The sequence below is a fragment of the Castor canadensis genome, chromosome 4 (genome assembly GCF_047511655.1).
Source record: "Castor canadensis chromosome 4, mCasCan1.hap1v2, whole genome shotgun sequence".
NCBI lineage: Eukaryota > Metazoa > Chordata > Mammalia > Rodentia > Castoridae > Castor > Castor canadensis.
In genome coordinates this window covers 32,202,301-32,214,742 of record NC_133389.1, presented here as the reverse complement: position 1 = coordinate 32,214,742, position 12,442 = coordinate 32,202,301, and the positions used below count along the sequence as shown (strand labels likewise).

The 12,442-nt window shown below is 34.1% G+C and overlaps 1 non-coding gene across 1 annotated transcript; it reads right to left on the bottom strand.

Moving 5' to 3' along the window:
* Nucleotides 1–5,146: 5,146 nt before the first annotated feature.
* On the bottom strand, nucleotides 5,147–5,249 carry LOC141422795 (U6 spliceosomal RNA). The gene has a single exon (XR_012447519.1). It is a non-coding gene; the product is annotated as a U6 spliceosomal RNA (small nuclear RNA).
* Between the last annotated feature and the right edge of the window lie 7,193 nt (nucleotides 5,250–12,442).

The window sequence follows — 12,442 nt, the reverse complement described above, 5'->3', positions numbered from 1 at the left end:
GTGAAAGGATAAGTAGATACCAGTTACTCTGCCAGTGATGCTGTAGAAGTTTTGTTTTATTTTTAGCAAGTGAGATACTTACAGATACAAATTGTAACAATTTTTGGTGCAACTCAGATCTGCTTATAATGTAAAAAAGCAAATAAACAGGAAATCAACTTGAACAACTATTCCTATAATCTGGAGAATTTATCATGACCTACTACATGCCACATGGCATGAGCCTCTCATGGTTAGGATTTGACCCCTGAAAAAATACATTAAAATGTTTCCTCTACTCCAATCAGTTAAATATATTTAGTGCAATTCAATTTTGCCAATACCATTCAGTCTGGCTTGGATGAGTGTCTACCAAAGGTTCACATGTAAAGCCTTGGTGATTGCACTAAGGTGCTGTGGACCTCTAAAATGCAGTACCTTAGACCACTTGTTTAGAGGAGATAAACCAATTGGGGTTATAATACATGCATTGAAATAATACAAGGAAACTCCCTGCATAGCTACCTTTCTCTCAAACAAGCTAACCTATCATGTTTTTTGTTTTATCTTTTCTCTTTTTTTCTCCCACAAAATCTGAGAACAGGAGGGTGAAACAAGTCCTGTCCACAGGGTAGATCTGGTACCAGTGAGGGGGGAAGCCATTGAGGAAAGTGGGTAGGAGAGTGAATACACTGCAATAAAATGTGTACACATGTAAGTAAGTGCAAAAATGATACATACAGTAATCGGGGGGAGGGGATAACGAAGGAGAGTGGCTGAGAGGGTGAATTCATGCATGATATATTTGATACATTATAAGATAGTGTGTATATGCCACAAAGTACCCCCACTCATCACAACAATAAAGGAAAGAAAATGTTCAGGCCTTATAGAAGGTTCTTAGATCATTGGAGGTGTACCCTTGAAAGGGATCTCTCTCTCTGCTTTGTGACTCAAGAGATGACCAGTTCTTCTGACACCTGCTTCCACCATGATATACCATCCTCACCAGAAGCCCAAATGCAAGGGGCTGTCCAGTCTTAGACCTGATACTCTAGAAATGTGGCCAAAATAAACCTTTCATTACTTCTTTACAACTTTGTCAGATATTTTGTTAAAATAATAGAAAGCTAAATGATATATCTACCCCTCTCCAGGTATAAGCATAAAGTGAAGAAAAGAATAGAGATTTGTACATTTCACATCTGTTTGTTCCTTCTTTATAAAAACATCAGAATTAGAAATGTTGTTTTTTTTCTATAGTATGTTAAGACTGATAAAAGAAAGGCTAAGCAAACATGATATATTTTTCTGTGTATATCAGACCCTTCCTGTCAAATGACCAATTTCATCTAAAAAGTAATTATATTCACACAGTAAATATTTTTTAAGAAGTGTAACTTCCTTTTAAAGAAGATTTGCAAGTTTTATTATTTTACATTACTAATCACTTATTTAATGTACATTAGTTGTTGGTATCTGTCATTTGGTGAAGGTGATGGAGATTAATTTATCTGCCTATTATTTCATCATTAAATAGATTAACAATCAAAAGTATAAAATTTTGCCTCTGAATTTTAGAGACACTATTATTATGATATCCATTTAATTTAGTAAAAATAATTTACTTATTGTCATAATATAATCAGAGTCATTCATTGTCACTATTTCATTATATCGTTTTTGGCCTAATAAGAAAAATTACAGTCAAAGCACAACACAGGAAAGAAAACTGTAGAAAAATGAGAAACTCATATCAATGATTCATGCTACTCTGTGCGTCTACTCTACTTGTAGTCATTAATTCTGCTCACAGTCATTGTTCAATCTTTAGTTTATAGATGAGGTTTGCAACAAGACTAGGGAATACATATGTATAACCATACTATACTATTTTCAAAAAACATAGAGAACTAAATTCATTTTTATTCAACAAATATTTATTGCTTACATGACATGTGAATAATATTGTTTTAGATACATTGGGCATGCATAAATATAAAAGAGAGGTCCCTGTGATAATTATTTTTACAAAAGTCAAGGTATAATTTGACAAAGGATTGCAAAGTACTTTAAATATATTATTATGAGTTCTGATCAGCATTATTAGCAATATTACCCAATTTATATTAACAAATAAATGACAGACAATAATAAAAACAAGCAAAAACCCTAATGTAAGAATATAAGTAATCTTTTTATGGCTTCTTATTTTATTTGTGTAGAAACTGAAGGTTAACCCAAGTTTCTGATTTAAAAAGCATGCATACGTGTTTAAACCATTTTAGCAATCCAGCACTACATGACAAAATATTGTATGATTAAAGTCAAATGAGTGCTGGGATAAGTGTTGTGGTTTCTGGATGATAGCTTTATAGAGATGATGAGAGAGAGTATTGACCTAAAGACAGTTTCGTAGGAAATGATGTATAGTGGTGTATAGGGAGAGACTTGGATAGGGGAATGATGGGCAAAGTAATCGTGTCAGATATGTTTCACTTCTTAGAATATAGATTGCTGCCTTATTATGTGCTATTGTACACTCAAATGTAATTATGATATGTGATTTGGCCTCCTACCTAAGCTGTTTACAATTTATACAGCTGTTTATGAATATGATAATGAGAAAAAGTAAGAATAAAGGGCAAGCAGTCAATGAAGTCAGTTCTGGTCATGGTTTGGAGTGTGTCAGTCACATAAGAAAAGACAACAATTCTCCGTTCTGATTCTAGGGAACGGTGGTCAGTTTGGGAGAGAAGGGTAGTTAGAAACCCTCTAGATCTCTCTTCACTCTCCTCCAGGAGCCATTTCCTATCTAGCAAAACCTCTTGATTCCTTTACATCTTTTGAAATGATACTGTGACTTTTCTGAGGTATGCTTGTTTGCAATGTGGGAGAATCTTGCTGACAAGAAAGGGCATTTTCAGTTTTTCTTGGAACACCCACAGAGGCTCAGCCTTAATCATGCGAAGAGAATTGTTGCCAACGTGTTGTGGCCTCAAGGGCAACTGAATGGAAAGTGAAGGACTAGAACATAGAAGAAATCTGAGTATTTAAAACTGTGACACTGTGAATAGATTTCTTCTTCAAATCTCAGTTTATGCATTGGTTTTAAAACAAATTAAAACTTCCTTGACTCACTTTGCAAATGATACTTAAATGACATTCTATAACAGAAACTACTGTCCTTGTTCAGAGGGACTCATCATATGACATTTTCAAGTTAAGTTCTTCTCTCCGTAGTAACAACACATAGTGTATTTAAATCAATGTATCTGAGCACCTATAAAAAATTAGTGTAAGGAAGGGCTTAATTAGTCTTCGCTCATTAATATCAATCCAACTACAATATTAAGTAAGATTCTGTTTCCTTTGCCCATTATTTTTAAGTTTCATAAGTTATTTATGAACTTTTATATGACCAGTATCATGTTCTTTGATTTGTGAATTGTAAAAGCAACTTAGAAGGAAAAAAATCATGTATCATAATTATAAAGCAATACAATAAAGGAAGGCATCGACTTGCATTTTACAAAGTAAAAGGAAATATGAAACAACTATAAAAAGCAATGGTCACTTGGAAAGGAGAGGTGTGGGAAATGGTAATTGTTGCCTCTTCAAATGAAGAAAAACAGCTATAAGAAAGAAGACTCTTATTTGGGCCTTTACAAAATAATATCTACTATAATTCCATAGATCATAGTAATGTACATGACAAAATTCAGTCTGTCAGATTAAGCAAGTCAACTATATATACCACAAAATATCCACAGCCACTGTTTATTTGGGCTCAACTCCAAATAGCAAATCCTTTTACTTGAGGCTTTCCTTTAGATAGACACAAAATTTTACAGAAACTTCTGTTAGAAGTCGTTCTCTTAAACAGAAAAGACAACTGAGTTCATAAAATGATACAAATGTAATCATACAAAAAATAAGTTTGGTAACCAAGTCTAGTGTTTTTCTATTATAGAACTAGGATTCTTGGTAATGGTATAAATAAGAATTAGTATGCTAATTTAACTAAGACATCTGAGTCACGTTGTCAAAGAAGCCAATGATGGGAGGCAAGCATTGTGGTGCATGGGAGCATAGCGTGTGTTCACATGTGTGCCATGTTTGGGATTGTGGGATATAGTTGAGTAACCAATTGGAATAGAAACTAAGAAAATGAAAAAGGAAGGGAAATATTTCACTCTCAGGAACTTAGTCATTGTGACAAATCTTTATGGAATGAATCTATTAAGAGTAGAAAATGAAGAGAAATATAAGTTTATGGTAAAAAAAAATGTTCTTAGTAGACTAGAATATGGGAGTGTGCAGGTGTTTGGGATTTAAGTATTTATGGCCAGATCTTGGCTTTGCCACTTAACAAGGCTAAAATTCCTTATGTGGTAACCACTGACATTGAGTGTTTAAAATGGTGTGAGAATTAAATGAGCTGTTTCACATCACCTTCTTAGTTTGATAGTTTACTCATTGTAGATCAAAATATGAAGTCATTTCTCAATATCTGAAATAGAAAAGGAAAGATGAATGTGTTGCTTTTATAAAGAGGCAACTATGTTGGCTAAGCACAATCTCTCTGAGCAGCACAGAGTGCTGATATTACAATGGGATTTTGAACACTGGGTCATTCAAATTGATAATTTTCAGGAAATTGAGGAGTTAATATCTCTAGTAGGAGCCTGGTTATTCTACTGAGGCTGTTATTGATTGGCAGGCTCTCTGAAGCATGTTTATGCAAGTGAGTCCACAGTGTGTCATTGGCTGACTATCAGTGCTGGGGTGCTAACATGGGTTGGTTATTGACACCATGAGAATTTAAAAAGTTGAACAGGTTTATGACTGATTTTAGTGGTTACTCATACATTGTTGCAGAACAACCAATTTTTCCATAAATTTTTGAGAATATTTAAACTAAAATTTTAAAGGGATGAATCAAATTAGAAACCTTTTATTGCCTAAGGAGTGCTCTCCATATAATTCTTTTTCTCTTTAAGCTTCAGTGATGTGCAATTGACAAATGAAAATTATACATATTTAATGTGTGCAGTATGATACAACAATCAATAAATACACCCAGTATTCACATAGTTACATGTGTGTGTGGAGGGGAGTCAAGACATTAAAATCTACACTCAGAAAATTTTTCTTTTTTTTTTTTTTAAATATGGAACACATCACAAATTTGCATGTCATCCTTGCACAAGGGCCATGCTAATCTTCTCTGTATCATTCCAATTTTAATATAAGTGCTGCTGAAGCAAGCTGTCAGCAAATTTCAAGTATACAGAGCATTAATAACTATGATTATCATGCTGTGCATTTGATCTCAAGAATTTATTCATCTTCTTACTGAAAGTTTACACCTTTAGCCAACCTCAATTCCTGGCCCTTCACCTCTAGACAACTTCCTTCCAACTAGTAAATCAACTCTTATATCTTACAAAGAAGTGAAATCATACATTATCTTTCTGTGTTAGGCTTATTTCAATAAGCATAGCTATCCATTGTTGCTGCAAATGGCAGACTTTTGTTTATGACTGAATAATATTCTATTATGTGTGTATATGCATATATATATATTCATATGTACAACAATTTCTTCATTCAACTGTTGATGGACATTTTATTCATGTATACTAATTGTAAGGGCTTTCATTGGGATATTTCCATGTATACTTATAATGTACTTTGATCCTATTCAACTACTTTATTGTTTGTATGTCTTCGCTATTGTAAATAGTGCTAAAATAAACATAGATGTGCAGATATGTCTTTTAAATACTGATCTCAACCTTTGGGTATACATCCAGAAGTGAAACGTCTAGATCATATGGTAGTCCTCTCTTTGATTTTTCAGTCTCCTCCATACTGTTTTCCAGAATGGCTGCCAATTTACATTCCTACCTTCATCAAAAATTCCCTATTCTCCTCACCCTTGCCAACATGTGCTACCTTCTCTGTTTTTTTGGTAATAGCCATTTTAACAGGTGTGAGGTGAGATCTCATTGTGGTTTTGACTTACATTTCCCTAAATAGTGATATCTAGCAAGTTTGGATATGCCTGTTTGCCATTTCTATGACTTCTTTGGTTAAATTTCTACTCAGGTGTTTGTTCATTTTTCATCTAAACTTTTCAACTGTCTTATATAAGGACTTTGTATATTTTGGATATTATTTCTTATAAGCTACAGCTTTTCAGGTATTTTCTTTCTTCCACAGAATATGGAATTCCATAACTCTTCCATATCTCATAGAATATCTTTCATTTATTTTTTTTCTTTCCTTCTAAATCTCAGGTTTTTTTAATCATCTGTGCTTTTAATATCATGTCCATAAACCGCTGTCACACCAATGCCACAGAACTATTCACCTTTATTTACTTCTGGGACTTTGTGGTTTTGGGTCTTACACTAAGAACTATTACATCTATTTTTTCTAGGCAATATAATTTGTTTTCACACAATTGTTTGTAATAGTCACTTAGGAACTGAAAGTGTAGTTCAAGTGATAGAGCACTTGTCTAGCAAATAAGAGTCCCTGAGTTTAATCCCCAGTACAGAAGGGAGCAGCAGGGTGGAGAAAAGAAACAAATAACAAACAAGCAACACAAATCAAACAAATAAGAAACCTGTAATAGTCATTTATAATACTTTGTATCACTGTGGTGATTTCTCCTGTGTTCATTTCTGATTTTAATTACTTTAGTTCAAGGTTTGTTGGTTTTGTTTACCTTTTAAATAATTACCTCTTAGTTTCATTGATTTTTTCTATTGTTCTCTAGTCTCTGTTTCTGTTACTTTTGTCCTGAGTTTTGCTGAATGTATCTTTAAAGCGCAAGTATATTTCCAGACGGAAACATATAATTAGGTCTCACATTTTTAAAAATTCATTTATTCTATTTGTTTTGACTGGGTAATTTGGTCAATTTCCATCAGAGTAATTATTGATAAGTAAGGACTTACTATCACTATTTTCTTAATACTTTTTTCCCCTATTTTGTAGATCCTTTCTTCCTCTCTTGGTGTCTTTCTTTAGGATTTAGTTATTTTTACATGCTTTGATTTTTCTTTATCTTTGTGTGTTACTATAGATTTTGCTTTGGCGTTACCTAAAATTTTTAATGATTGTAACAGTCTACTTAACATAGGATAACTTAGCTTTGATCACATATAAAATCTCTCTAAACTTTGCTCCCTCCCTGCACATTTTATGGTTTTTGGTGTCATGCATAACATTATATATTGGCAAGTCATTGTAGCTATAATTATCTTTGATACTTTTGTCTTTTATAGAGTTATGTTCTTTATACACACTACTAGTGCTGGAATATCCTGAATTTGACAATATACTTACCTTTTCAAGTGATTTTTGTACTTCTCTGTTTTCATGTTACTAATTAGTATCTTTTCATTTCTGCTTAAAGAATTCTCTTTAGCATTTCTTTTAAGACAAATGTAATTGTGATAAACCTTCTCAGCTTGTGCTTGTCTAGAAAAGCCTTTGTAGTTCATTTCTGAAGGACATTGTTGTTAGGAAACATATTTTGGGTTGACATTTTTTCTGCACATTTTTTAAATTAAAATTTATTTTAACAGATACATAAAAGCATAAAAATTATACTTATTATGAGATGTCATGCAATGTTTGCTACCTGTGTCTTGTGTAATCCTTAAATCCAGGTAAATATATTTATCTTCTCAAATGTTTATTATTTCATTGCAGTGAAAATATTTGATACTTCTCTTCTAGTTTTCTGAAGTGTATAGTACATTATTGTTATCCATAATGACCCTACTGTGCAAAAGTTCTTTCAGCAAGTTTTATTTTTAACATTTTTACTAGCATATATTTTTTGTATAATGGTATTTCATTGTAATATTTCCATATATACAAGAACATATAATGGACTTTTCAACATTTTTTATATAACTTTCTCCTAGCCTCTTGGTCTTGGCAGAGAAAAAAAGTGTTACAGTCTTATGAAAGCTCTCTCATTTATGATTACTATCTTTTCTCTTGCTACTTTCAAACTTCTGTCTGTGATTTTTGACAGATTAACTATAATGTGTCTTGGAGTTGAATCTATTTAGATACCTTTGAGCTTCATGTACTTGGATGTCCATATCTCTCCCCAGATTTGGAAAGTGTTTAGCCACTATTTCTTTAAGTAAGCATCATGATGTTTTCTTGCCCTCTTCTTTTTCTTAGTCTGTCTTAATATGCTAGGTCTCTTGGTGATGTCTTATAAATCCTTTGGAATTTCTACATTCCTTTTCATTCTTTTGTTTTCTCTCCTTTGATGGGGTATATTTGAACAACCTGTCTCTAAGTTCATGACTTCTTTCTTCTGCTTTTCTAAACTGGCTGTTGACACTCTCTGTGGCAGTTTCCATTTGGTTTATATATTATTCAACCTCAGAGTTTCTGTTTAGTTCCTTTTCTGTTTCTGTATCTTAATGAACTTCTCATGCTGTTCATGTTTTGTTTTTCTAAATTTTGTGGTTCTTTTGAAGTACCTTTACTTCCTTAAAATAATATTTTGAATTCATTGTTAGGCAAAGAACTTCTTTGAGTTATTCAGTCACTGGAATATTGTTATGCTTCTTTCGTATAAGCATTTTTCTTGATTTTGTGTATACTTTAAAGGTTTGTGTGACTGTGCTGCATCAGTCTTTACTGATGGCCTTTGGAAGAAAAACATGTTAACTATTCAGATCAGTTAGTAATTCTGAATCTTTTCTTTCATTACTTTTCTTTGTATACATCCATTCCACAGCCCTTCTTTCCTTGAGTATGTTTGTGGTAGGGCTGTTTGTTTTCCCTAAGGTGGTGCTTTGCAAAACTTTTTTTTTTTTTTTAACTTTTTCCCGAAACTGAATAGTTGAGCTGACTGTTACACAAGACACATGCTTTCTGAAGGGACAAATTCATTGAGCTGGCCTGAAAGAGGAGGAAGTAAAATATGCGTAGTGTTGAGGTATTCCTTAGGCCATTTGTGGAGGTTCACCAGTGAGGCATTCCAGGAAGCCATACTGGTGGAGTTCACAGAGTGGTTAATAGGGTCCACAGCCTTTTTTCTCTTCTTCCACTCCCTCCCAAACCCTTATTCATGCCAATCACTATATGTTGTGGCAGGGGCAAGAAAGCAGTGGATTATTTGAGCATACCTACTTACTGTGCTCTCACTTTCCCCTATGGGAAAAATCATAGACTGAAGATATCTTTCTTGGCACTGGGTCACCTTGGGAGAAGGGTAACGCAGGTAGCACGAAACTATTCTTACTCTCCTCAGTGAATCTATTCCTTTTATTTTCTTCTTCAAAGATGTATTAGAACTTCTTTCTGGATTCCTGGAATCATGCAAAGTTACTCTTATCTATAAGTATGTGTCAAAATTGATGCTTCTATAGTGAATGACAGTAGAAAATCCCTGAATTATCATCTTAATCTTCAAAAATATTACTTTATGGTTAAATATTTCATGTTATTTGCAGCTAAATACTCAATAAATGAAACTACACTTTTGTATCACTTACATTTTAGGGTTTTTAATTCTTGCATGTTTTAGAAGACAAAATGAAGGATGTAAGCTGGACAGCAGGAGAACCCATGATAGTGAAGGACTGAAGGACAGACTGCGGGAAGTCCCAAAAGGGCGATAAGTGTTCAAGGAGACACTTCTCCTCCCTAAGAAATGCCTGTTTGCATTTGAAAGGCATCTCCACCCTCAGGCAATGCAAATAGGCTATAAAACCCCACTCCCCACCCAGGCCCACAGGATCACCAGTTTCCGGGTCCCCCTGCATTCTCCAATATGCAGTCTTTCTCTTCTCTTTTCTCCAACTAAATTATCTGCAAATAAAATCTTTCCGACCTCTGCTGTTGGAGTCTGCCTGTGCTTTCATTCTCAGAGCAGGCTCAAGAACCCTGAGCATCTGAAATTCCTGCGCGTGTCATCCGTGAATCAATAGGTTGAAATCAAAATCCTAGGGCTCAGATGATGCTGTTCAGGGAAGGTTATTGCCACTTCTGAGAGTATAGCCCAGCAAGGACCTGTCCTGGTTCTATTGAACTCTGTCTCTCCAGACCACGTGCTTTGTTCCTATCTCATAATCACTTCCCAATCAATAAGGCAGAGAATTTTGTTTAATCTATGAGTCTGTAATTTTGGCTTCTCTTTTTTTGGTTAACCATTTTTCTCGTGGTTTTCAGTGTAAACCACTGAACCAGAGCACAGCTTCTACAATTTCAACCATTTCTCCGTATGTACCATTAAAGTTTATCCTAATTTTAGCATGCCATGCTATCTTAGTAGCTGAAACTTCAAGAAACTCTGAAATATAACTTTTCAGGTACAAAGAAAGGAAAAAGAAAAAATGTGACTTTAGGAGTCAGTCAAAATTATATTTAAAATATAGACCTACCCTTAGCTCAGCTAATCATTGAGAATGTATTACTTTCTCTGGGTTTCAGTTTTCTCGTCTATAAAACTGTGCTTAAAATTCACTTCTTACCTTAACAATGATTGCGCGGATTAATGCACATAGTCAGTTATAATATGTATTTACATACATATGTATATACATAAGTGTGCTCTTGTGTAAATATGCATCTGGAGAGATTAGATATATTCCCCCAAATGCTAAAATAAAATTTCCTGGTATGTTAGAAATGGCTATATATATATATATATATATATACTATTATATATATTCCACAGGAATTTTGAAAGAAAACTGTATTGCTTTTAGCAGCATGTAAGTCCACAAAACACTAATGAGAAGCCCTCTAAATGTAGTAGGTACTCAGTAAAAAATGAATTCATCCCATTTTCTGTCTCCATTAAATGTACTCTTCAGTGTTGCTCATGGTGTGAGGAATCATGCTGTGTGATGGAAGTTTCTGGGACAACAAGACATTGCAAAAGTCTGGACTCTGCCAGACCTACAAGAGTCATAGGCCAGTCATAAGCAATCATAAGCTTGTGGAGAATGACACCACAGAAATCACTGTCCCTAGACATTGACTGACTATTTTTCTATCTGCCAGGGGTTCTTTATTGTCCATTCAGAAAAAAAAAATTTCAATAAAGGAATAGTGGGGTAGAAATAATTCAAGTTTGGGGAGCCTGAAGATTTTTATGTGACAAGTTTCAAATCTGAGTTTTCCTCCTCTTATCTGTGTTATAACAGCAAGCTATGTATCTGGCTGTATTACATACATAAAACAACTGGTGCAATGCCTGGAAATGTATAGTATACATAGCCTTTATTTTATTTTAATTCCAAGCAATGTTACTAATAGTTATAATGATGATTGTCACTTAGTTGAAGAACTACCATTATCTAAATCATTTATTGACTGATTTTACAACATACATATACACATGCATATTTATGATCTGTCTCTCACTGAGACAAACATAAACAACAAGCTAGATATTTCAACCCTTATTTTATCTTGAGGATACTAGGGTTCAGAGAGTATGTATATGCTGCCCAGAGTCATACAAAAAATGTGATTTCCTGATAATTTAAGCCATCCTACATCCATATCATCCTTTATTTTAAAAAAAAGTCTTTCTTTAATTTTTTTTATTTTATCATTTTTTCATTTACTTACATGTGTATACATTATTTGGGCCACCTCTTCCCCCCTCTCCTCCTGGACCCCTGCCTCCATCCCTCTTGTTCGCCAGTTTTGTAGAAGAAAAAACATGAAAGATAATAAGAAAAATATGGTGTTTTAGCTAGTTTGACATAAAGATAGTTGTATAAGGATAACTATCTGTGTATATGCATGTTATATCCATGCATTTGTGAATTATACCCATATTGGATCATCTCTACCAGACCTCTTCACTACTACTAGTCCCCTATCCATAGTGGCCTTGGCCAGTTTAAGATTACTATTTTCATTCCTATACCAAGCACATCAACCACATTCAAGTTTTAAGTTTCCTTCCTTTGTCCTATCCTTCCTGTGCATGGTCTCCCCTTAGTGTGACCCATGTCCAATAATATTACTGCATTCGTTTTAGGTCTATAATCTGCATATGAGGGAGAACACACGATTTTTGGCCTTCTGAACCTGACCAACTTCAATTAAGATGATATTCTCCAGTTCCATCCATTTATTTGTGAATGACAAAATTCATTTTTTTGTGGCTGAATAAAATTCCATTGTGTATAAATACAACATTTTCTTAATCCATTCATCAGTGGTGGGGCATCTTGGCTGTTTCCATAGCTTGGCTATTGTGAATAGTGCTTCAGTAAACACTGGTGTGCAAGTGCCTTTGAAGTAACTTGAGTCACATTCCTTTGGGTATATCCCTAAGAGTGGCATTGCTCATCCATAACATCTTGAAGGACTCTAAAAATAGTGTCCCACACAGTAGCACACTGTTCTGGTAACAGCTGTGAGGGAGGTGAAAGTTCAGGATCATGGTCTG